This window comes from Equus asinus, chromosome 25 (assembly GCF_041296235.1).
Source record: "Equus asinus isolate D_3611 breed Donkey chromosome 25, EquAss-T2T_v2, whole genome shotgun sequence".
NCBI classification, from domain to species: Eukaryota; Metazoa; Chordata; class Mammalia; order Perissodactyla; family Equidae; genus Equus; species Equus asinus.
This window is the reverse complement of record NC_091814.1, coordinates 34295167-34319283: the sequence shown is the minus strand read 5'-3', so window position 1 is coordinate 34319283 and position 24117 is coordinate 34295167. Positions and strand designations below refer to the sequence as shown.

The following is a 24117-nucleotide window of genomic DNA, read 5'->3' as shown; positions in this document are numbered from 1 at the left end:
CCCCAGAGCCCACACTGAAAGTGCTCAGTGAACAGTTAAAACAATGCTGTGGCCTGAGGAAGGTGGGCTCCAGAAGACCCCCCACATTCACCGACTCCAGGAGCCATCACCACTATCCACGGTGACTGCTGGGAAATCCAGTTTTCCAGAGGGAGGAAAGGCAGGGGAAGGGGGGATGACAGCCTCCAGATGGGTCAGGTAGAGGCTATTGATGAGTTTGCAGCTGGGCAATTAGATACAGAGCTCTCAGGAATGAGGTCACGTGAGGTGCAGTGGATGAAAGTGCAGGATCTGGAGGGGAAGTGAGGAGGAAAATGAGCCCTGGGCATTGAGCAGGGCTGAGGGGACCCTCTTCTAAACCCTGTGCTCATGCCATCCATGTTCCCAAGAGGCACTGAGCCCCAGGTGCTCATGGACTTGCCTGTGGCTAGGCCACGTGATGGACACATGTGCCTAACCTGAAGGACGTCCCGTGTGGCCTGACCTAAAGAAAGCTGTTGGGCAAAGTGATGTCAAATAAAATTCTCCAGGTGTTTCCCTGCCTTAGTCAATTCGCTAAAGCCCCTCTTCAAAGCCAGCCCTGCTCAGAAGAGGCTGTGGAGAGGGAGTGGTCATGGTGCCCAGTGCCAGATGAGACATCACGAGGCTGTTGGATTCACTCACAAACACACACACACACACAGTAGACTCCAGGCAGGCTCCTCTGTGAGGCCAGCCTGAGGAACAGGTAGATGACCTCCCTTGGGCACAGGTCCCAGGGTCATGAAACCATCACAGCACTGCTCCAGCTCATGGACATCATTCCTCCATTGCCGCATAGTAGGGCTACAATTTCTCCCACAGTGTGAAAATCCTAATTTTTCTAACCTCCAGGGAATCCTCCCAACCAGCTGGGCTAAATGCGGAAGCTGGGCTTCTGGTCTGTCAAATCCCCAGCCCAGGAAGTCGATGGTCTGAGCTTTCCTTGTAATCTGTGATGTATTTTCAGAGCTGCCCAAGAAAGATTTCATCAGTTAGACTTTAGGACTTTAATAGATGATCCTACTAAAATAAACAAGAAGCTAAGAGAATTTAGAGGAAGCCTACATTCACCTGCCTTCCCTAGCAACATGAGAAATAGTTTTACCCCTAAGAAGCTTATAATCTAGGTGGGGAAAGAAAATAAATGTGCATTTAAAAAAAAAAACAAGTGCAAAGAATAATTAAATATTAAACGATGCGATGCTTGCTGATTGCAACAGGACTGTAATGTGGCTCAGAGAGTCAGTTCTGCGTCAGAGAATTCACTGAGAAGGAGAGAGGGGCGGCCCAGAGCTGGGTCCGCTGCGTGGGAGGATTTGGATCAGTGGAGAAAAGAAGGGAGGGGTTCCAGGCAAGGGGAATTGCATGAGTAATTTTCTGTAGAGTATGCAGGACAGGAGGGACTGGACTAACCAGAGACTGTATGTTAAATGCAGGAAGATCAGATTGGAGAGAAGCAGAGGGTGTGGGGGGAGGTGGGGGTGGGGGCAGCTATGAAGTCGCTGCACACCCAGCTCCAGGAATTTGGGATGAAGGGAATGATGGAAGGAAGGCATGGTGAGGGACGGGGAGGCATTGGAGGGCTGCTGCGGAGGGAGCTGAGGAAATTTCCAGCAACTGCTGATCACCAGCAGGCGTGGCAGGCTGATTCTTCCTGTGGGGTGGCTGACTTGAGAGCTAAGGAAGCCACTCGTCCCTCCTGGTCCTGTATCCTGGGGCGGCAGAAGGGACTCCATCGGCCCTGCTGATCAAAGGGACAGACAGAGACAGGTCACCCATTCCTCTATGTCCCAGGCGTAGCCAAACTGTCACAGGCCCTAGGGAGCCACTGCAGGGCTTTGCACGGGGAATGACAGGATTCAGCACTTCAACAAACCTTTTAGGCGTAGCTAGTAGGTGCAAAAAACCACAGGGAAACAGAAATGAGGGAGGCAGGCTTCCTGCACCCCGGAGACCCACAGTTTAGGGGAAGAAAACAGACATGGTTCACGGCACTGATGGAAGGCGAGTGTTATGCACGTTCCAGGCTGGGGAGGAAGGGGTGTGGGGGGGGTTTAACCCTGACTGAGAGGACTGGAGAAGGCACCTCTGAGGAGCCCGTGGAGTTTGCACCACCTCAGAGAATGAGTAAGTCTGCCAAGCAGAAAAGATGGGCAAGAGGCTAGACTAGGGAGGAAGAAGATTCCTGGGAGAGCAACGGGAGCTCAGGCACAGAGGCTGCCCAGCTTGTGATGTGCTCACAAGGATCTTCACGAGGGTGCAAGGTCGAGAAGCCGGGGTGGTCCCGGCATGTGAAGGAGGCTGAGGACAGAGGTGGGAGGTCCAGGCAGATGCTGAGCGCAAGTTGGGAAGATGTCGGGAGAAAGAAGGGTTGAGAGGGTGGATGCAGGGATTTGCTCAGCATTCACAAGTCACCTTGCTTGATCTAGATGTTGGGGCACAAAGAGGACTCCAACAGGACGTGCACTAGTGGTTCGCAGGCTGGTGGAGGACGCTGGAAACAGGAACTTCTGCTCAGTGTGGAAGATGCTGAAGTCCTGTGGGAGCACAGAAGTGGGAGTGATGAACTCTGCCCTGGACCTGGGGGACGGGGTGGGGCTGAGAAGACATTTGAGCCCAGCTTGGGGAGGGTGGGAATTCCCTGGGTTGGGGGCAGAGGAGGTTTCAGGGAGAGAAGTCAGCATGAAGAAGGTGGTGATGCAAGAAAAGGGCAAGACACAGAGACAGCAGAGTGATGTGGCCAGAGCTGCGGGCTATGTGTGTGTGTGTGTGTGTGTGTGTGTGTGTGTGTGTGTCAGAGAGAGAGAGAGAGAGAGAGAGAGTGCTGGGATGATGTCCCTCTTCTGCAGTGAGGAGCATCAGGGGCTCCGAGCAGGAGCACCGTGCCCAGAGCTGTGTGTTGGAACGTGAATTCTGACCCCTGCATGGAGGACAACGAGGGAACAGAGCCAGGAGGCAGGGACAAGTTAGGAGATTGGTGCAATCGTCCACAAGAGCACCAGGCCTGTTGACAGGCAAGGATGGGGACGCCGGCAGAAGCCATTCCTGGGCCACCGTCAACAGGCCTTGCTCACCTGTGGGATGGGACGGAGACCACGGAGGAACTGAGAGCGGCAACCAGGTTTCCCGGCTTTATGACTGGGTGGGCCATGAACCAAGAGAGGAAATTTAAGAAGATAAGTAGGTCTGTGGGGGCAGGAGGTGAGTCCTGTCTCAGACATTTTGAGTCTGAAATGCTTGGGGCGATGCCCAACAAGAAGTTAAAAATGCCAGAAATTAGGGCAGAGGTCAAGACCCCGAGGAGGACTGATGCTTGAGGAGTAGGTTTAAAAACTTGGGAAGAAGCATGAGTGAAACTAAGAGAACATCTAGGAGGTGGCTACAGTGGTGGCGTGCAAGATGGCCTGGGGTGGTGGCTGTGGAGGAGGGCCTCATGTGAGGGACTCTCGTGGAAGGAGGTTGTTTGGATGTCAGCAACAGTGTGGATATGGAGAATGGTTTTAAACCCAGAATAACGTTGGCACTTTAGGGAAGAGGGGACTCTTGGTGCCTGGAGGGAGAAGATGAGTTTGGATGTGAGCCTGTTTGATCTTAGGGGAGGGTGGGACCTCCATGCCAGGATGTCTAAGTGGAGAGCCCGACACAGAGGATGCCTCATATGCACTGAAAAAGCGACAGAGAGGGCTGGAGAAGCGCAGAGCAGCAGACAGAGAAGGCAGAGACGGCCGAGCCTGTAAGAGAATCCTGTCCCCTGGGCCCACCTGTCACTCATGACCCCTCGAGTGCAAGTGAGCAAGCACAGTGTCACACTCAGTTTGCGCTTGCTGGGAATGGAGAATTCTGGTTCATTCCACCAAACCCATCCCCTCCCCAAACCCGCCCCTGCATCCACCTCCCTCACTATTTCCCAGTGATTTGTGCTGTGTGCTGGGACCTAACAGGACTGTCCAGGTGTGTGTCCGGCCCCCAGTAGATCAGGAGCTCTCTAAGCGTGAGGACCTGTTTGCCACACTGTCCAAGACACGGCCCTTGTGTGCCGGGTGCAGGCAGACCATGTGAACTCAGCCTCCCAGGCAGACAGGGGTGCTGGAGATCCCATTTCTTCCCGACAGGAATTGGGCCAGATCCCACAGGCACAGACTTATGACTGTCCCAGACTTCCTGGTGTGGAAAAGGTCATGCAATCCAGGTGGCTGTGTGGCTCCCCTTGGCTATTTACCTGATCGTCTCCAAACAGGTGAGACGCCCAGGATTCAAGGTGAAAGGGCAGAAAAGGGTTGTTTTTATCCAGACCTGCTCAGTCTACCTGTCCCAGAGGCCTCGTGTTATCAAATGTTTTCTAGTTCCTATGGTGACCAAATCACAGAGCCGGGGTTTGTTATTGTTCCGGGGAAAAAGGGAAGGGCCACAGTGTGAGGACTGACGTCCGTCCACCGTCCATCAGCCAGGCAGCTGAGTCATTGCCATGGTCTGGCAAGTCCATGGAGCTACTTCCCTGTGGTCTGAGGCTCCCACTGGCCTTGCCTCTTGGGCAAGAGGCTGGTCCCCCATCCATGTCTGTCAGCAAGCACGGTAACATGGCACCCCTGGGCACTGCAGGCAGCTGGCAGGGTGAGAAGGCAAGTTCCCGAAGGGGCACAGTCCTGTCTCAGGGAATGAGAGCTTATGGGGGGCACATCCCCTGTCCTTTCAGAGCTCACATGTACATTCACAGAGTTTCTAGGGCCACCTGGCAATTGGCTTATGCTATGACCTCAACCAAGTCACTTGACCTCTCTGAGCCTCAGTCTCCTTCTGTACAAAACGGGGAAACTGGTACTTTCTCATCAGCTTGTCATGGGAGAGAAATGGGATTGTGTTAATAAAGTGCACCACGCCTGGCTTTCTACCAAGCGCTCAATAAATATGCCCTTAGGGTTATTGCTGATTGGCTCGACGCTGGCTGTCCATCTCTGGACCACCTGGAAGGTGAAGTAGAGGAAGTAGAGGGAGCTCTGCTACTCCCCAAACACACGTGCTAGCCACCTGCGGGGTGGCCATGAAGGCCATGATGGACACAGCCACCTCATCCACCACCGCCAAGAACTGAAATAAGCTTCATCAGCTCAGACATAGAAGGGACAGAACAAGAGAGTCAACGGGTCAGCCAGAGGGTATGGGTCAGCAAGGGCATGGGGACAAAGGAGAGGCAGTGAGGCTGACATTTGGAGAGAAGATGCTCAGGCCACACAGATGTGCTCCGGGCTTCTAAGAACGCTGCTGTTCTACAGCCATGCTGACCAAGCACCTTCTGATGACAGCCTGGCTTTCTGGATAGAATTCTCCACCAGAGAAAGGGTGCTGATGGGGGAACATGGCTCTCCAGCCCACTTGATGGTTGTATCCTCACCATGAGTGGCTGAATCAGCCCTGTGGTATCTACGCTTGCGGTGTAGTGTGAGTCGCCCCTGAGCCCAGCCATCCCAGACGCTTCTAAGCAACTCAGGTTTCTAGCCAACAAAGTGGAAAACTAGCCCCTGGAATGCGACGGCCCCAGAAGGAACTAGCCCCAGAGAGGAGTCCAGCCTTCCCAAGGGGAGCCCTGTAAAACACCCCCTCTGCAGAGTCATCTGACATGTTCTATGCTGACCTCTGCCAGATGCTGTAGCCAGGCCAGTTAAAAGCTGCCTCCACTGGGCTGGCCCTAAAGCAATGTTTTTCAAGTGTGGCTCAAGACCCATAAGTGGGTCACAAACTCAGTTTTGTGGATGGGATGAGCATTCTTAACAACTAGAATAAAATCACATATATCAGAGTGCCTCATGGGGAGTACGGGTGAAAGTTATTTCCTGAGTCTTTTGTGTGTATATATACGCGTGTCTGTGTGTGTGTTCTGTGTATGTATGTACACACACACTACATGGATATAGCAATAGAAAGACGGCACATTCTGATTGGGTCATTTGAGGGGCATTTAATAAAGGGACTATTTACAAAGACGTCGGTGAGGTGTAGGGAAATCACAAGAGATAGCGCAGGGACGGATCTAGAAACTGTGGGGCTTAGTTATCACCCTCAGGCTTGAAGGCTTGCAGGAGGAAAGAGTTTCCAGATCTTGGAGACAGAGAGAGTGATGTGGAGAGGACTCAGACAGGAGCTGTGATCATCAGCCAAGGGAGGGGACCAGCCAGCCTGTGGCCACCTCCATGGGGAACGAATACTTATCTCCTTCCCCTCCCTCCCTCCCATCTCCAGCCTGGAAACCTGACAGCTGAACCCCGGAGAAGCCTGAGGGCAGGGAGTCATGGACAGGGCCATGCGTGGAAAACATCTGGTATATGATGTGCACGCAGGATGCAAGGTAAAATGCACAGTATTTCTTACTGTGGGCCTCGGCTGATGAGGTTTGAAAAACCCTAGAAGCATGTGTCTGATGCTGAAGTTATTGCCAGGAAGAAACCAAACGTTTCTCAACGGCCCCAGGTCAGGGTCAGCCCCCGAGGAAGGCTTTTGTGGCGAGGCTAATGCCCCGAGGAAACAGTTGTGCTGCTTTCAGCAGCAGCTAGGAGCAGGAGAGCTCCACATTCTCCAGACGTGCCCTTTGTTCCAGGGTGGAGATGGAGACAGCGCCTTCGCCCAGATGCCAGCCCGGGGCCAGCTGGAGAGCAGCCCAGTGTCCACAGGCTGGGGCTAAGGTCAGGGGAGGAAGGGAAGGAGAGCCAGTACGAGTGGAGAGAGGAACAAAGGGGCCTGTGGTTGGCGACACCCACGCCAGGCCTCAGCTCCTCAAGGACAAAGGGCAGAGTTCTATTTCTAGCTCCCATGGGAGCAGGAGAAAACATCCCCCTTGCTTTCCACACGCTTGCGGTCAGCTCACTGATCCCTGGACTACACGTGGTTGCTCTGGACTCACACACAACCGCCTCTGCGCCCCGCTTCCACGGCCCACACTGCCGCTGAGTCCATCGCGGCTTGGTCACATGCTGGAGACCACACGCCTCCGCAGCGAGTGTGACCAGGATCCAAGGCCAAGTATCCTGAACCTCAGACCATCCACCATGAGCCCATCTGACACCCACCTTCAGGTGCCCAGTCCAGACTGGGTGTGGAAGGACCATCATGGAACGCTAGGCCCACTTCCCAGAAGAGGGACTCTCCAGAAAGGAAATAATTTCTTCTAAAGATTTAAAAAAAAACAAAAACAAAAAGAACACTAACCAATGTTCACGATAGGAGAGCACTCCTTTGCCCTTGCCATCTCCTTGGGTGATAGAGAGGGAACCTGCCCTTCTCAGACTTGGGCTCCTCCTGGCTTACTCATCCACACTTAGGGCTGAGGTGTTTACTTGGGAGTTAATAAGGCAGACAGCATTTTACCCTTTGAGCGTTTCTTCTTCTTTGGAATCTCTGAATTTCTCTTGGCCATGTTCCTGTTACTGGTAAGGGCTGGGACAGTCTTGAGGACACGGTTGAAAGTGGCTCCAGACCATGTCCTCTGTTCAGCCCCAACCAGCCGGCCTAGGGCTGGACCCTGGTGTTAGATCCTAAGATGCCCCAAGGAAATGTCTTGCTGATGTCATATTTTTTAAGTCAACCAAACAGAAATTGGTTGCTTTACTACTTGATGTCTTACTGGAGTCATTATTAGAATAAGGTAGAGGAAAAGAAGAGAGAAAGTCCAACAGGATCAGTGTCTTCCAAAATGCTGTGCTCATTAACTTTGCCCAAGGACCTGTGGAGACCAGGGTGCCGGTGGCAGTGCCCGGCTGCATCACGATACCGCTTCCCTCTATCCTTCACTGCTCTGCCCAGATCTGCGCGGCGTTAACTCCCTTGCACGTCCGACCACACGTGATGGGTGGTTGACTGTCTAGCTCCCCGAGGTCTTGAGAGAGCTCTCGGAGGGCAGCAGCTCTGCCTTACTCACCTCATTTTAGCCCCATCGTCTGCAACAGTGCCTGGGCCATCGTAGGGGCTCCATAGAATACGTACGGGCTGAAAGAAGGAACTGAGCATCCACCACAGCGAAGTGTTTCAACGTGGGAAAAAAAAGAAGAGCTAGCCATGACTTTCAGAACTTTTAATTTTTTGGCAGTGGAAAACTTGATTCCCAGAAAATCTAACCTAAACCCCAAAATAAAAGAAAAGAGCACACCCAAGTTGCCAGGTTTGGAAAATAAAAATACAAGAAATCCAGTTAAGTTGGAATTTCAGAAAAATAAAGAATTTTACATGCCACAACTAGAAGGATCTGCAACTAAGATATACAGCTATGTATGGGGGTGGGGAGGTTTGGGGAGATAAAGCAGAAAAAAAGAAAAAGATTGGCAACAGTCGTTAGCTCAAGTGTCAATCTTTAAAAAAAAAAAAAATTTTAAAAGAATAACTATATCCCAAAATGGCATGAGATGTACTTTTACTAAAAAACCATTTATTGTCTGTCTGATATTCAAATTTAACTGGGTGTCCTATATTTTAACTGGTGGCCCACCCCCTGGGCCTGTGCACATGTGGGACTCCAGGAGTGCCCTGTGGCTGTGCAGTCCAGCTTACAAACCACCATTTTAGGAAAAATTGTGACTCTCCCATATTGCTTTCCTTCTCCCATCTCTGGAGCTGCTCACAAGGAGTGAGCAGGGTGAAGGTCTCCCTCGCCAGCAACTCTGCCTGGATCCCTGATAGACTGCTGCCTGCTCTGTGAAGGTTGTTCTGCCCCATGTGACGCAGGCTCAGCCCTTGGGATGCTTGTGCTCGGGGCTTTGACTCTCAAGGGAGAGACAGGCCTTGGAGATGACTCATAGCTGGGGCAGTGGGGTCAAGAGTCGGCAATCAGTGGCACTGGTAGCAGCACCCACCCCAGCATCCTAAGCAGACCGAATGGCTGTGACTGGGCTCTCCCTGCCTGGCCTCCCTTGGGTGTGCCCTGCTCATTTTCCTGAACCTGGTTTGCCAGGCTTCTAGTCAGTTCTGTGAACCATCCAATATCCTTTGCCATCAGTTCATTAACCAGGGTGAGTTCTGCTGTTTGCACGAGAGCACTCACGGTAAAACCCACAGGTCGTCAAGCCTCACCCTCGCACCCACCGCCCCCTCTCCATGGTGCCCTGGTCAGTGAGGAGCCCCCAGTCAGAGACGTCCTGACTCCGTGCTAAAGGACGTCACTGGGATCTTCCTCTGGAGCTATCTGGTCCCCTGCTTCCCAAAACTGAGGTACTTTCTGAAAAACATAGATCCTGGGCACCAGTTCTCCTTCCAGGTACGAGGTAGAGAATTACACTCCCCACCGTGGTGTGTGCAGTGGCCGAAGAAACGTGAGCAGAAGTGATGAGTGTCACTTCTGGATGGAGCAGACGTTAAAAGCCAGTTCATAATTCACCATATGTTTTCCCCCTCTATCAGAGAGGCCAGCAACACTCGAGATGGTGGCCACTCCATCAGCCTGGGAACTGGAACAAGGACAAGTCATAGGAGAGTCCCAAACCACCCCAAAGTGATCATTTGGAGTGAGCAAGCAAGCAAGAAACTTTTGTTGTGTCAAGCCACTGAGAGGCTGGGGTTGTTTGTTGCTGATGCTGACGGATACCCAGGCACTGTCCCAGACCTTCGGGATCCGAATAGTGAGGGAGCCCGAGCGAGGCATTTTCCCAAGTTCCACTCACACACCTGTGATTTGGGTGACCAGGCAGGTTTGGGAGCCCCCACTCTGTTCCACACTGATCCTGAGGGCTGGCTCTGAACAGCCTCCCAGTCCAGACTGTGGCGGGCTGAATGGTGTCCTCACAAAAGATATGCCCACATCCTAATGCCTGGAACCTGTGAATGGGAAATTATTTGGGAGAAGCATCTTTGCTGATGTAATTAAGAATCTCGAAAGAGATCACCCTGGATTATCCAATAAATACAGTGACAAGTGTCCTTATGAGAGTGAGGCAGAGGGGCTGGCCTGGTGGCACAGCGGTTAAGTTTGCACATTCTGCTTCTCGGTGGCCTGGTGTTTGCCAGTTCGGATCCTGGGTGCAGACATGGCACCGCTTGGCAAAAAGCCATGCTGTGGTAGGCGTCCCACATATAAAGTAGAGGAAGATGGGCACGGATGTTAGCTTAGGGCCAGTCTTCCTCAGCAAAAATGAGGAGGATTGGCAGTAGTTAGCTCAGGGCTAATCTTCCTCAAAAAAAAAAAAAAAGAGTGAGGCAGAGGGAGATTTGAGACAAAGAGACACAGAGGAGAAGGTCATGTGAAGAGACTGGAGTGATGCAGCCACAAGCCATGGGATACTGACCTCCACCAGAAGCTGGAAGAGGCAAGGAACAAATTCTCCCCTAGAACCTCCGTAGAGAGTGTGGCCCTGCTGACACCTCGATTTCAGACTTCTGGCTTCCAGAGCTGTGAGAAAATCAATTTCTGTTGTTTGAAGTCACCCAGTCTGTGGTGATTTGTTACAGCCATCACGGGACACTAACAGCCTCGGTGGGAGGAGGCACCTCCAACCAGGGTCTAGCCTCAGGGAGCTTCCAGTCTCACGAGGGAAATCAGAGCTGCATCAGAGAGGGTGGGCAGCAGGGGAAGGCAGCCGGAGCTGGGCTGACTGCTCGGGAAACACGCTCTGGCAGGGGAGTCTGAGCAGACGTCTGGAGGGATTAGCACTGCGGCTTAGTAGAGAAGGAAGGGGAGGGTGTTTCAGAAAGGGACTGGTAGGTGTGGACACCAGGATGGGCACTGGCAGGTATTCTAGCCTCCGGGGAGCAGCAGGATCTGTGCTGCGAATGGTTGAACGGGATGGCAGGGCTGGCGGGCATAGTCTTGAGACCTAAGCTGACATTCCTTCATATTCATATTTATAAAGCCTAACGCTAATTTTAAAAATTGCTTATGTGGGGCCGGCACCGTGGTGTAGTGGTTAAGTTTGTGTGCTCCACTTTGGCGGCCCAGGGTTTGTGGGTTTGCGGGTTTGCATCCTGGATGTGGACTTACACACCACTTATTAAGCCATGCTGTGGAGGCGTCCCACATGCAAAATAGAGGAAGATTGGCACAGATGTTAGCTCAGAGGCAATCTTCCTCAAGCAAAACGAGGAAGATTGGCAACAGATGTTAGCTCGGGGCCAATCTTCCTCACCAAAATAAAAATAGAAATAAAAAAGAGGGGTCGGTCCAGTGGCATAATGGTTAAGTTTGCACTCTCTGTTTTGGTGGCCCAGGGTTCACCAGTTCAGATCCAGGGCACAGATATAGCACCACTCTTCAAGCCATGCTGAGGCTACGTCCCACATAGAAGGACTAGAAGGACATACGACTGGGATATACAACTATGTACTGGGGCTTTGGGGAGGAAGAAAAAAAAGAGGAAGATTGGCAACAGATGTTAGCTTGGGGCCAATCTTTCTCACACACACACAAAAAAAACATCACATTGGCTTAAAATAAATAAATAAAAGGATAGAAAAGAAAAAAGAAAAATCACCTATGATTTCAAAATAAGTCAAAACAAATTCCAAATTGTATCTATGCCCTGACCACCATCACATGCAAAAATTTATATCTCTCTATATGCAGTATACACATAGAGACAGAGAGCAAAACCTACGAGAATTACGGGATTACAGTGTAAGCCTCGACAGTTGGTTTTTCTCTTTTGGAATGCAAGTGCCTGACTTAAGCCTTGATTGCCGAGGCATCCACTTCAAAGAGGGCTATCTCAAATAAACACATTGCCGGCCACATGACTAGATAAAGAGCCAGGCCACCTCCCCTAGCTTGCTTGATTTTGATAACTGACCATTTGGACCACTTGTTTTTTCTCTTCCCACGCTCTAAATTCCCACTCTTGTGTTTTAAATTCACCAATAAAAAGTGAGCCCGTGAAACCTTAGGCCCCCACACTCGACCCCAGTATAAGCAGAACCCTGGGCCCATGAACTCTCTCTCTCTTCTCGACCTTGCTGTGTGGTCCCACGTGTGCTGTGTAATTTCCAGGTCCCGTAAGTCATAAACTTTTATTTTTTCAAAGTTTCCTCATGGTTATTGCTGAAGGCCGTCTTGCAGTCATAAGAACTACAAGGGCTGGTCCAGCCACAAGAGTGATTGATTACTGACAATCTGGGACCAGCACACTTCAGGGATGGACTTATGAATTATTTTTTCTTTCATTTTTTATTGTTATTGAAGTTGCAACACTTTAACAAAGAAAAGAAACCCAAAGGGAGATGTTTGGAGTTAATAGGGAAACAATGGAGATCTACTGAATGTTCTGGAGGAAGGGTGGGGTGAGGTGGGGAAGAGGAAAGGGGATGGAAATAATGGTTAAGGAAAGTAGTTGGGGCAGCGCTGTGCATACAAGAGCGGGGTGAGAACAGCAGAGGCCGAGAGACCCGCCACCCGGCTGCGCAGTGTGCCAGGAGGGAGGTGTGAAAGGCCCAAACAGCGATGCATCTAAAGACAGAGCGGGAGCAGAGTCCGAAGCCCGGTGACTCCCCAGCGCACAGCAGCCTCTGGCAGGTGGCTGCCAGGCCAGGCGCTCGTCTACACTCCACTGCCCTCTAGTGGTCAGAGCCCGGAAGCCAGTCAAGCCTTCTCAGGGGCTTCCCAGGACAGTCACCCTCCCAGCGTTGTAGGAGCTCCTTGCTCCAGAGAGTCAGGGAAAGCTTACCAGAGGACACGATGCTCCTACGGAGCATGGCAGTTCTTTACGGCGGGGCCAGGCTGGTACGTTGCATCATCAGGGAAGGTGAGGTATTTGGTAAGACCGGATGGAGAGTAGGGTTTGTAGGGGCCAGCGAAAGGTGAGGCTGACCAGGTGAGCTGAGATGATGCCTCGAAGCGAGTCTGAAATGCATCGTAGGCAGTGGGAAGCCTTCCAAGGGCTTCAGCAGGGTTGTAATACAGGAAAGAAGGAAGGTAACATTATCAAATTCACACTTTAAAAAGATCATTATACCAAAAGTGTGGAATATGGAATATGGGTAGGGCTGGTGGGGGGAAACCAGCTAGTCCAGGCAAGAGAAGCCAAGGTCCTGAGGGAAGCAGCGTCAGTGGGGATGCAGAGAAGATAACTCATCCATTTTCCTTTATTCATTCATTCAAGACATGTGCCGGGGACACTGTGTGATGCTGAAGTCACAAAGCTCCCCCCGGGCCCCCACACTCCCCCCTTACGCACAAAATGGAAGGAAGCCGCTGCCCTGCCCCACATTTTGAGCCCTAAAATCTTGACAGCAATTCCGAGAGATATACAGCAACACTTGAGGGGTATTTAACTCTGGGCTTCGCAGAAATTCCGTGAGAAGAAAGAACGCAGGCTGAGAGTTGAGAACTCTACAGCTGAAGGTCTTTGCCATCTGATTCAACCCCTGTGCTCGCTCCAGTGGGATCTTGCACAGCTGGAGACACGGTAAAGGGGCCCTCGCCAGCGGAGAATGTTGGTGAGGGCTGAAAGGGTTAACATGTTGTAAAGAAAGACACACGAAACAGGTGACCAGCAGACATGTGATATAGATAACGCTGGGTCTGAATATTAATTTACTGAGTCCTATTGAGCCTGAGGACCACCGCTTGACTCTGGGTGGGAGGGTTTTAAATGCTACCTTTGATATTGCATGGTGCAGGGGTCCTCGTTGCCCTATAGCAGCTCTGGGGTTTTAATACTCGCCACCCCTTATACACCACTGAACAGGAGCTGCTCTGTTCTTTAGATGGACGTCCGGGCAAGAGTTGGAGCCTAATTTGTGTAGGCTGGTCAGCCACACTCGTGTTTAGCATCAACAACTGGCATATTGATTAGGTCCCAACCCTAAGAACTAAATACTGTTGTGTCCCCATTTTACAGGTGAGGCCACTGAGGCACAGAGAGGCAGTTGGACTCACAGTCACCCAGCTGAGGTGACAGAACCAGGATCGGGAGGCTGGCTCCCAAGTCTACACGCTTAACCACTTGCTCTTCCCCGCCTTTGTGCTGGTCACACAACGATGCCAAAAACCGCTTTGGGGAGCATTTTGCCTTTAGCTGGCCTCTATCTTGTTGACCACCCTCCTTCCACCTGCTTCCCACTCCCTGAGGTCATTTTATGGCTAAATGAATCCCAACTAAATACTAACTCTGAGGAGGGTCCCGGTGTTTGCCACAGCATCTGTGTTCAGAAGGTTCATGGGTGCAAACTTCCCATTTGGACTAATGGGAGGGCCTGGCCTCTGATTTGGGACGTTTGTGTCCGAAGAGGGGTGGAGATGGTGAACCATTCAGTCTGCTCCTTTTCGAGCTATCAGCGTGGTCAGCTAGCATTTTTTAAACTGTGATTTTCCACACATCAGTGGGTCAGGAAAACAATTTAGTGCTTCTCAAGTCACATTTTATTTCAATGAAATTCAATACAATGAAAAGTATCAGCTGCGTTTCATATAGTACAGTTACAAATTGTTTCAGGAAAATGTGTTTTCATTGTATGAATGTGTATGTGTGTGTGTGTGTGCACACACTTGGCTGTGATATAAAATATGTTTCTTATTGTGAGACCAGTCAGAAGAGTTAAAGAGCCACCTGTCTAAACGTTTTTCCCCTCTGGTTTCACAATACTTGTTTGCACCAGTTTTACAACCCATGTTTTGCACGAGGTTATATGAAAGTGACTTTTGATCAGCCCGTCTACACCGCCTGTGATAGAGCAGAGGAACTGAGGCTGAGCCCCACGCGGAGGGAAGCAGTTGGCCACAGGCCAGCGTTGTACCCTTGACCACCAGAAGTGCCACACAGACAATGACCTGGCTCCCACTCCACCGACCCCGCTCCTCACCTGCTTAAGTCACCTGTTCTTCATGAAGACCCTGAGACCTGTGAGCAAATTAAATTGTTTGAATTAACACAACTTGTCTGGAATCAAACGTAAGCTGTATTTTCCTAGTGGATATTTGTCATTAAAATCCTGCTACAAAATACGTATTTTAAGAATCCAGTTTATTCTTGTCATTTATTCTTCCCTGCTTCTAACCAACCAGTCCTGGAAGATTTATTGCACTTGCCCCTCGTGTCCCAGCACGGACCCACGCTGGTGTGGACGAGAGGATCGGCAGTCCCTCCCACTGCCCTGCTCCACTCAGGGGGCCCTGAAACCTCGTTTTTATTCCAGGAAGACCACCTTCCCCCACGGGGCCGCCCACAGCCTAGGATCACGGGGTCACTCGTGCTGAAGCCAGATAAATGCCCACAGACTGTAACACAGTCATCGTTCCTCAACAAACCTGATGGTCCTGCCTCACCCCCCACCCTGACCCCGTCTGGGCAGGTGGATTATCTCTTTGCTTTTGTTTTCTTCAAGAAGCAGATATTGTAGAAGTTAGAGAGAGTGGGTGTGAAATCAGACACCCTGGGTTCTCATCTCAGACCTTCTGCTTACGGCATAACGATGCCTTTGGGCAGGTGGTTTAACCACTGCAGGCTTCAGCCGCCTGGTCTGTAAGTCTGTAAATGGAGGATGATAGCAGCCCCGATGTCGGCAGGTGGCTGTGAGGATAAAATGAGGTATTATAGGTAAGGCGTTTTAGCCCCATACTTAGCATACACTAAGTGCTCACTGAGGATGACCTGTGACTGTGATTATGATGCCAGTCTTCCGGCAGCCTCAGAGTGGCCTCAGGTCTGAGTGCCACACGGAATCCTTCCTGGTTAACTCCCAACGCCCATTTCTCCATCACCCCACTGACTTTCCCCACCACGAGGCCTCTCGCTTCCCCCCAGAACCTCCTGTCTGCCCGTTTTCTCACCTCTTCATGGCCCGCCCCTCACCTCTCAGCCTCACTTCCTCCATTCCAAGGCTCCATTGAGGGACGCTGGCTCCTCAGTCCCTGCCTTGGTCTGAACAAGATAACGTGGGAGTGTGGCGACAGGACCAGGGTTCGAGTCCTTACTCTGCTGCTTCCTGTCAGGAGGCACGGCTGTTTACCTCAAGTAAATCAGGGCGGGCTGGAGACTGAGACCCCACCCACACGGAGGGTCTTGCTAGTCAGTCAAGGCCCTGGGCCCAAGGTGTGTGACAGTGGCTCCTTGATGCAGATGGAGCAGCAGCTGGGCATCCAGCAGGCAAAGGAAACACTGACTCGGGGAGGGCACGGTGGAACCGGAGGCAGGCAGTCAGCTCCTAGGCCCTTCCCCGTTGGGGCTCAAGGGACCCTGGAGGGGTCAGGGGACACACAGTGGGAGCAGGGCCTCAGATCGGGGGAACTGAGGTCAACGCCCAGACACATGAACTGGGCAGGTCCTGTTTTTGTGGAAAAAGGTTGGATGCACACCCAGATGACTGAAGGACCACCACCTCCAGAATCCCCGTGGGGCCAGTCCGTGAGCCCACTGCCGACAGAAACAATCGACGACACAGGGATCCACTAGCTGAAGTGGTCCACACTGGGCCCGGCCGTGGGTCAACCTGGATTCACTCCCTCCCCAGGGAGCTGTGTGGGGAGGGGCTGCGAGGTCCCCTGGAGGCTTCCTGCCTCCGGACTAGATGGGTGTGGGCCAGTTGGAACAAAGTCAGAGCTGGCTCAGCTCTAGGGGAAATGGGGTCGCGAGGAAATACTGCGCTACTTAGCGGTATGTGTCCCCGAGCTCCTTTATTTCTTCCATACCACAAGAGCGGTGATGATCCCCAGTGTGTAAGTTCCTAGGTGTAAGTTATGGAGATGAACATAAGAAGTAGTTTGGAAACAGCTGAGCTAATGTTCTTCCATCGTTATTACTGTCCCTCGCATAAATACACAAATGCTTTTCACGTTAAGGATTTTACTAAAATTCACTACAACGTAAAACAAGGACAACAAATTGGGGAATTCACAAGCTTCCTGAAATCAGACAAGCCTTCTGAGCAGGAAGGCCCTAAGACCCAGCCCGGCCGTGGTAGGCATCGTATCTGCCTAGGAGATGAGGGAAGGGAGTTATCTTGGCTTAACACTGGTGACACAACAAGGCTTTGCGTTTTTCTGCTGTAGGTGCCTGCCCCGTGGTGCTCAGCCAATGTTCAGGGCTGCTGCTGCCATGACTGGGGGCCCCAGCCTGGGATCTCCCTCTCTGAGCTGATCCTGGGGGTGTCTGTGGAAGGCACTTGGTTGATGTGGGCAGACCAAGTTCAGTCGTGGAGCAGGGGGGCTGAGTCAAGGCCCTTGGGGTTAAGTGAGCCAAGGCAAGGGAGCAGCCATCAAGCCAGCACTTCTGTGTCATATTTGAAGAGATTTTGCAGGTTTGTAGTTTTCATATCCCTTCACGCCTTTCATCAAACCAGGCCATTTATTATCCCATGTTTAACCGGCTAGAATAGGACTTGGAGTGATTTGCCCAAGGGCACATAGCAAACTAATAGCCAAGTTGGGACTAGAACCCAGATGTGGAGCCCAGATCTGCCCATCTCCCCAAGGTGTTTGGAGGCACAGCGTCCCAGGACTGGGGCAGGAGCCAGGATCAGACCCCGGCTTCGGCCAGTAGCTCAGTGGACCAGAACCTTGCAGACCCAAGTCTGTAGTCACATGGAAAATGTTTCAATGGATGAAAACAGTGTCTGGTGGCTGCACATTATTTTTCTGGGGGTGGAAATCTGTGCGCAGCCACATTACGGCCCTTCATCCACCAGCAGCTGCTCTCGTGGGCGAGTCTCTGGTCTCGTAATACCTGAGCCCGCCAGTGCTGTTTTCCTGATGGTGGTTTCACGAGTACCGATTTCCAGTGCGCTCAGCTCGGTCGCCGTTCTGGACGTCACAGCTGCCCTCTCTCATCCTTCGAGGGTTTTCCAGCAAAGCTTTGCACTCAGTTCCTTGGCGGAAGATTAGGGGATCACATGGCTGAGTGACTGGTGTTTTCTGAATCATGGAATGGAAAGAAACACTACACACAAAAGCAGCACACAGGGCCTCTGTTGTGAGCCTGGCGCATAACATGGCATGGGAAGTGATTCATCTGAGACAGCCTGGCATGTGCGTGTTGCCCACGGAGCGAGGGCAGCACAATGCTCATCTTTTCTGGTGACTAATGGGGCTTCTCAGACAGAGGGCAGCCCCAGGCCCCTCCCAGGCACACCACGGAGCACAGTAGCCCTGGTCCCCAGGGCCTAGGACTGCCAGAGAGGTGTCTGGGGAGGCCACAGACAGAAGGTAAAAAGGAAGGGAGATCCAGGCTGGAGAACAGGGGGAAGGAAGTAGGCAGACAGGTGTGGGGAGAATATGGTCAGCCTCTCCTGAAAGCCAGGAAACAGTCTCTGACTTCTCCACTCCGCATCCCAGAAATGCACCCCAGGGCCCACCACATACAGAAGACACACGCTCACCAATGTCAGAATGGACCTTATAAATAATTCACATGTTCGCGGAGTCCTTACAAAGTCCAGGCGTGGCCTGAGTCCTTGACATGTGCCATCCCTCTTCATCCTCCCAACAGCACTACGAGAACGTCAGTGAACCCACTTTGCAGATGAGAAAATTCTGCACAGAAACTTGAAGTAACTTACCCAAGGTCATGCAACCACTAAAGAGAATTCTAACCCAGTCTTCCGATTCAAGAGTCTGTGTGCAGAGCACCCCCACCATAGGCCAGGCACTGCCCTTCACATACATGATCTGATTTAATCCTCACAGCGACAACGCAAAGAAAGTATTATTGTCCCCATTTTAAAGATGCAAAAACTGAGGCTCAAAGAGGTTAAGTATGTTGCCCAAAGCCACACAGCTGGTAAGTGAAGTGGGATAGCCAGATCTGTCAGGTTCCAAAGCCCGGGATCTTTTCCATGACATCTGTGTTCTTGTCATTTTCTGGGACACCATCCCTCTTTTCTGAGACCCCCGCTCCCCCACCCATGGTTTGGATTGGTTAGAGCTTGACTCAATAGTAGTAGCCTCTTGGTTGTTCCACACCAGGGCCTTCCTTATTGGAGAGGGAAGAGACAGGTTGTGCCCCAGGGCTAAGGATGATGTCCCCACAGTAGACTTTGAGGGTTTGGTGCAGCTGGGGAAGGATGAGGGAGATGAGGCAGAGCTGGCTGGCCAGTAGGTCCAGTGGGTCTCACTCGACTCTGTATCAAAATCCCCTTTTATCGCAACAAAAAGAATAAAATACCTTGGGATAAATTTAACTAAGGAAGTGAAGGACCTATATAATGAAAATTACAAGGCCTTTCTGAGAGAATTGGATGACGACATAAGGAGATGGAAAGACATTCCATGTACATGGATTGGAAGAATAAACATAGTTAAAATGTCCATTCTACCTAAAGCAATCTGCAGATTCAACGCCATCCCAATCAGAATCCCAATGACGTTCTTTACAGAATTAGAACAAAGAATCCTAAAATTCATATGGGGCAACAAAAGACCCCGAATTTCTAAAGCAATCCTGAGAAAAAAGAACAAAACGGGAGGCATCACAATCCCTGACTTCAAAACATACTACAAAGCTACAGTAATCAAAACAGCATGGTACTGGTACAAAACCAGGTGCACAGATCAATGGAACAGAATTGAAAGCCCAGAAATAAAACCACACATCTATGGACAGCTGATCTTCGACAAAGGAGCTGAGGGCATACAATGGAGAAAAGAAAGTCTTTTCAACAAATGGTGCTGGGAAAACTGGAAAGCCACATGTTAAAGAATGAAAATTGACCATTCTTTTTCACCATTCACCAAAATAAACTCAAAATGGGTTAAAGACCTAAAGGTGAGACCTGAAACCATAAGGCTTCTGGAAGAAAACGTAGGCAGTACACTCTTTGACATCAGTATTAAAAGGATCTTTTCGGACACCATGCCTTCTCAGAGAAGGGAAACAATAGAAAGAATAAACAAATGGGACTTCATCAGATTAAAGAGCTTCTTCAAGGCAAATGAAAACAGGATTGAAACAAAAAAACAACCCACTAACTGGGAAAAAATATTTGCAAGTCATATATCTGACAAAGGCTTAATATCCTTAATATATAAAGAACTCTCGCAACTCAACCACAAAACATCAAACAACCCAATCAAAAAGTGGGCTGGAGACATGAACAGACATTTCTCCAAAGAAGATATACTGATGGCCAATAGGCACATGAAAAGATGCTCATCATCGCTGATCATCAGGGAAATGCAAATCAAAACTACACTAAGATATCACCTTACACCCGTTAGAATGACAAAAATATCTAAAACTAATAGCAACAAATGTTGGAGAGGTTGCGGAGAAAAAGGAACCCTCATACACTGCTGGTGGGAATGCAAACTGGTGCAGCCACTATGGAAAACAGTACGGAGATTCCTCAAAAAACTAAAAATAGAACTACCATACAATCCAGCCATCCCACTACTGGGTATTTATCCAAAGAGCCTGAAGTCAGCAATCCCAAAAGTTCTGTGCACCCCAATGTTTATTGCAGCACTGTTTACAATAGCCAAGACGTGGAAGCAACCTAAGTGCCCATCAACAGACGAATGGATAAAGAAGATGTGGTACATATATACAATGGAATACTACTCAGCTGCAAAACAGAACAAAATCATTCCATTTGCAATAACATGGATGGACCTTGAGAGAATTATGTTAAGTGAAATAAGCCAGCGAGAGAAAGATAATCTGTGTATGACTCCACTCATATGAGGAATTTAAAACTATGGACCAAGAACAGTTTAGTGGATACCAGGGGAAAGGTGGGGTGGGGGGTGGGCACAAAGGGTGAAGTGGTGCACCTACAACATGACTGACAAACATTAATGTACAATTGAAATTTCACAAGATTGTAACCTATCAATAACTTAATTAAAAAAAAAAATCCCCTTTTAGAAAACTCCGAGGCTAGGCATGGTCAAGGTCTGGGTGGAGGATGTGGAGGGCGACTCCAAGAGGCAGCCAGGCTGAGAAGCCCTCATCACATCCAGTGCCATTCTCTACCCCATAGACGAACTCCCTTTGGGGTCAGCCAGAAACTAGCAGGTAAATATGGGATCTCAAACTCCCAGTCCACAAGCCACATAGATAGATTAGATATAGATTTTGTTTAACTGGATTTATTCCTCTTGTTGTCACTTAAAGTTGATATCTTTAAGCAAAATGTTTATTCTTCAGTTTGCCACAGACCCCACCACCCTCCATTGCCTTACATCCTCTCACTCACTCGGTCAAGTTACCATGCCTCCTGACAACACTGGAGTTTGAGACCCTTGAGATATAAAGTAATTTGGTGACAGCATTTCACCTGGGAAAAAAATACATGTGCCTCCGAAATCAAACTGAGGACACTGAGGCCCTGGGAAGTTACAGTCAGGTCCCCAGTGGGCAGCTGCTCCTGGAACAGAGTCATTTGTAGCTGGAGCAGACCCCAGGATTTATTATAGTCTCCATTTCTCCGGGACCTGGACCTTGTCCTGTGTATTAGTTTCCTGTGGCTGCTGTAACAAATTACTACAAACTTAGTGGCTTGAAACAATACCAATTTATTATCTTACAGTTCTGGAGGCCAGAGCTCCAAAATCAGTCTCACTGGGCTAGACTCAGGGGGTCCACAGGACCGCATTCCTTCTGCAAGCTCTAGGCAGAATCCGTTTCCTCACCTCTTCGGCTTCTAGCAGCCGCCTGCATTCCCTGACTCATGGCCCCTTCCTCACATCACTCCAGCCTCAGCTTCGTCATCACTTCTACTCCTCTCCGAGCCTCCTACCTCCCTTTACAAGGCCACCTCTGATTACATTTAGGACCCACACAGATAATCCGGGGTAGTCTCCCATTTTAAGATCCTAATTCAATCATATCCGCAAAGTCCTTTTTGCCATATTCACAGGTTCCAGGGATCCAGATGGGGACATCTTTGGGGGAGCCATTATTCTATCTACCACGCCCTAATAAAGGAGGACTGGGAATCATGATCAGAGGGCAGCAAGACCAGGGCTCCAGCAAGATGGTCATTCTGGGCCCTCCCAGCCTGGCTGGACCACAGCCTGGACCCACCTATCCTAATCCTGAGCACAGCAGCCCCACCCAGCTGGTCATCCAAGCAGAGGTCCAGGCAGCTTACCTACAAGCTTTGCACCCCAGTCTCTGTCCCCGGCAGCATGAGCTGCCCTGGAAAACGTTGAAAGGAGCCCTCCTGTGCATCATCCCTGTTACACCTCCTGAGCCTGACACAGAGGTGACCCAGAGCCATCCTGCCTCAAAGAGGAGTGCATCCTAGAAGACCAGCCCAGTGTCACGGAGGTGGGTAACACAGTTGTCATTATCATCCCCAGTATAAGGACCATGAAATTCAGCGTCATTTCAGGCAGTTCTGGCAGGAACAGAAAGCACATGCAAAATGGAGCTGAAGGGTTTGATGACAAGACCATCTATAGGAGCATGAGCAGGGTCAGGGGACCAACAAAGGCTGCTGGGGCCCCAGAGACAGAAAAGCTGCTGCCACCCCAGGCCTGATGGGACAAGGAAAGGGATGGTTCTGGGGGGCAGGGGGGGCTTCTGGAGAGAAATCAGCCACGGCCATACCCCAGCCCAGCGGGTAGGGAGTCAGGGCTATAGACCCTGGGACCTCACTCTCCTCTCATCCAGCTGAAGCCAGAGGAGGAGGGAGCTCATGGTTGCAGCTTCAGGCCAGCTTCCCGGGACACAGAGCAAGGCTGGAAAGGGTGGGATGAGCTGGGAGGGCAAATGGAGAGCATCACCAGCATCTTCCTCAAGGTCACACAGCCAGTGCAGAGCTGCCTGCACACTGGTCCTGATTAATCAAAGGAACAGATTTCCAGCAGGGGAGAGGCACCTGGGGACAGTTTGGCCTTTTGCCTTTCAAATCATTTCAGTCCCCACTCCAGCTTTCCCACCAATGCACACCCCCACAAAAAAACACCTCTGGCTTCAGGTTGCCCACCCAACTCCACGGATTCGTTTGAGCTCAGATAATTCAGACAGAGCTCCATTTCAGCCGGAGCCAGGCACACCTAGAAAGCTGACTGCAGCCAACAGTAACTCACAAAGTCAAATAGTGCAGCCACATCGGACAGGACTGGCTTTGGGTCATCTCAGTCACTGATGCCCGCACTTGTGGACAATCAAGCCCTGAGTTTGCTATTTTACATCCTTGGAGTTAGAGTTGAGGACTGTCACACAGAAATGCAAATCAACAGACATACCCACAGGGCCACAGGTGGAGGGACATGTACGTGGCTTTCCCGAGTTTTTAATTTTTATTTTTTAATTATTTATTTATTGGTGAGGAAGATTAGCCCTGAGCTAACATCCACCTCCAATCCTCCTCTTTTTTGCTGAGGAAGACTGGCCCTGGGCTAGTATAAGTGCCCATCTTCCTCCATTCTATATGTGGGATGCTGCCACAGCATGGCTTGATGAGCGGTGCTGGGTCTGCGCCCTGGATCCGAACTTGTGAACTCCCAGCTGCCGCTGAAGTGAAGCGTGCAAATTTAACCACTATGCCACCCACTGGCCCTGCTGAGTTTTTATTTTATTTTGTTTTTTGGGTCCTGGCTTCAAATGGGGCCAGAGGCCACTGGCAAGGAGGGAGGAGAATCCCCCTTTTCTTTAGATATTTCTTGCTCACATTGTTTCTTCCTGCGAGCACATCTGTAACACTGAGACATCTCCTAGACGCCTGCGGGTCAGGGCAGCCCTGGGAGAACGTGCGGCCTGGGACTCACCACTCTCCTGACCCCTCCTCGGGTCTTTGTAATGTTGACAGGCTTTCCGTGGGTGGACAGGTGAGGACGTGGGGTGTGATGGGGAGAGAAACAGCCTACAGAGGGCCTGCACGTCCACAGCTCCCCTCCTGGGACCTGCAAACCTGTTATTTCACATTCTTTTGGCAAGTCACTCCAGGTGCCCTGTGCAGCTCCTGGTCTGCCCAGAGATGCTTCTTTCCCATCTCTCAGGGGGCGTTTACCACCCCACCACTAACACAAGCTTCTCCGGGGTCCAAGCTTCCTCTCTTTGGGGCTCCCACTTAGTTAACATCCCCAGCGGGCAGACCACATCTTGCCTGGCTTCTCCTGGGATGAAGGCTGAGTCTCCTACTGCCATGGATTGGGGCAGGCGGGTTAGCTCAGCCGGTTGAAGAGCGGAAATAGAGATTCGTCTCCTGGGCCTGCAGCTGAGAGGCACAATGTTACACCCAATAGAAAAGCTC

The 24117-nt window shown here is 50.8% G+C and overlaps 2 long non-coding RNA genes across 3 annotated transcripts in view; one reads left to right on the top strand and one right to left on the bottom strand.

Annotated features, from left to right (window-relative positions):
- Positions 1-20567, top strand: part of LOC123280872 (uncharacterized) — a 54113-nt gene extending 33546 nt beyond the window's left edge. Inside the window, exon 3 of the long non-coding RNA XR_006520140.2 lies at positions 13824-20567. This is a non-coding gene — a long non-coding RNA (uncharacterized lncRNA). The remainder of the gene's footprint in view (positions 1-13823) is intronic.
- LOC123280885 (uncharacterized) lies at positions 768-6211 on the bottom strand. 2 transcript variants are annotated; one of them, XR_011498354.1, is made up of 3 exons: positions 4241-6211; positions 2437-2558; positions 768-1765 (listed from the first exon to the last, which is right to left on the bottom strand). It is a non-coding gene; the product is annotated as an uncharacterized lncRNA (long non-coding RNA). The 2 variants fall into 2 exon arrangements; XR_006520166.2 differs by having other exon boundaries at positions 768-1762; positions 4241-6205.
- Positions 20568-24117: the final 3550 nt, after the last annotated feature.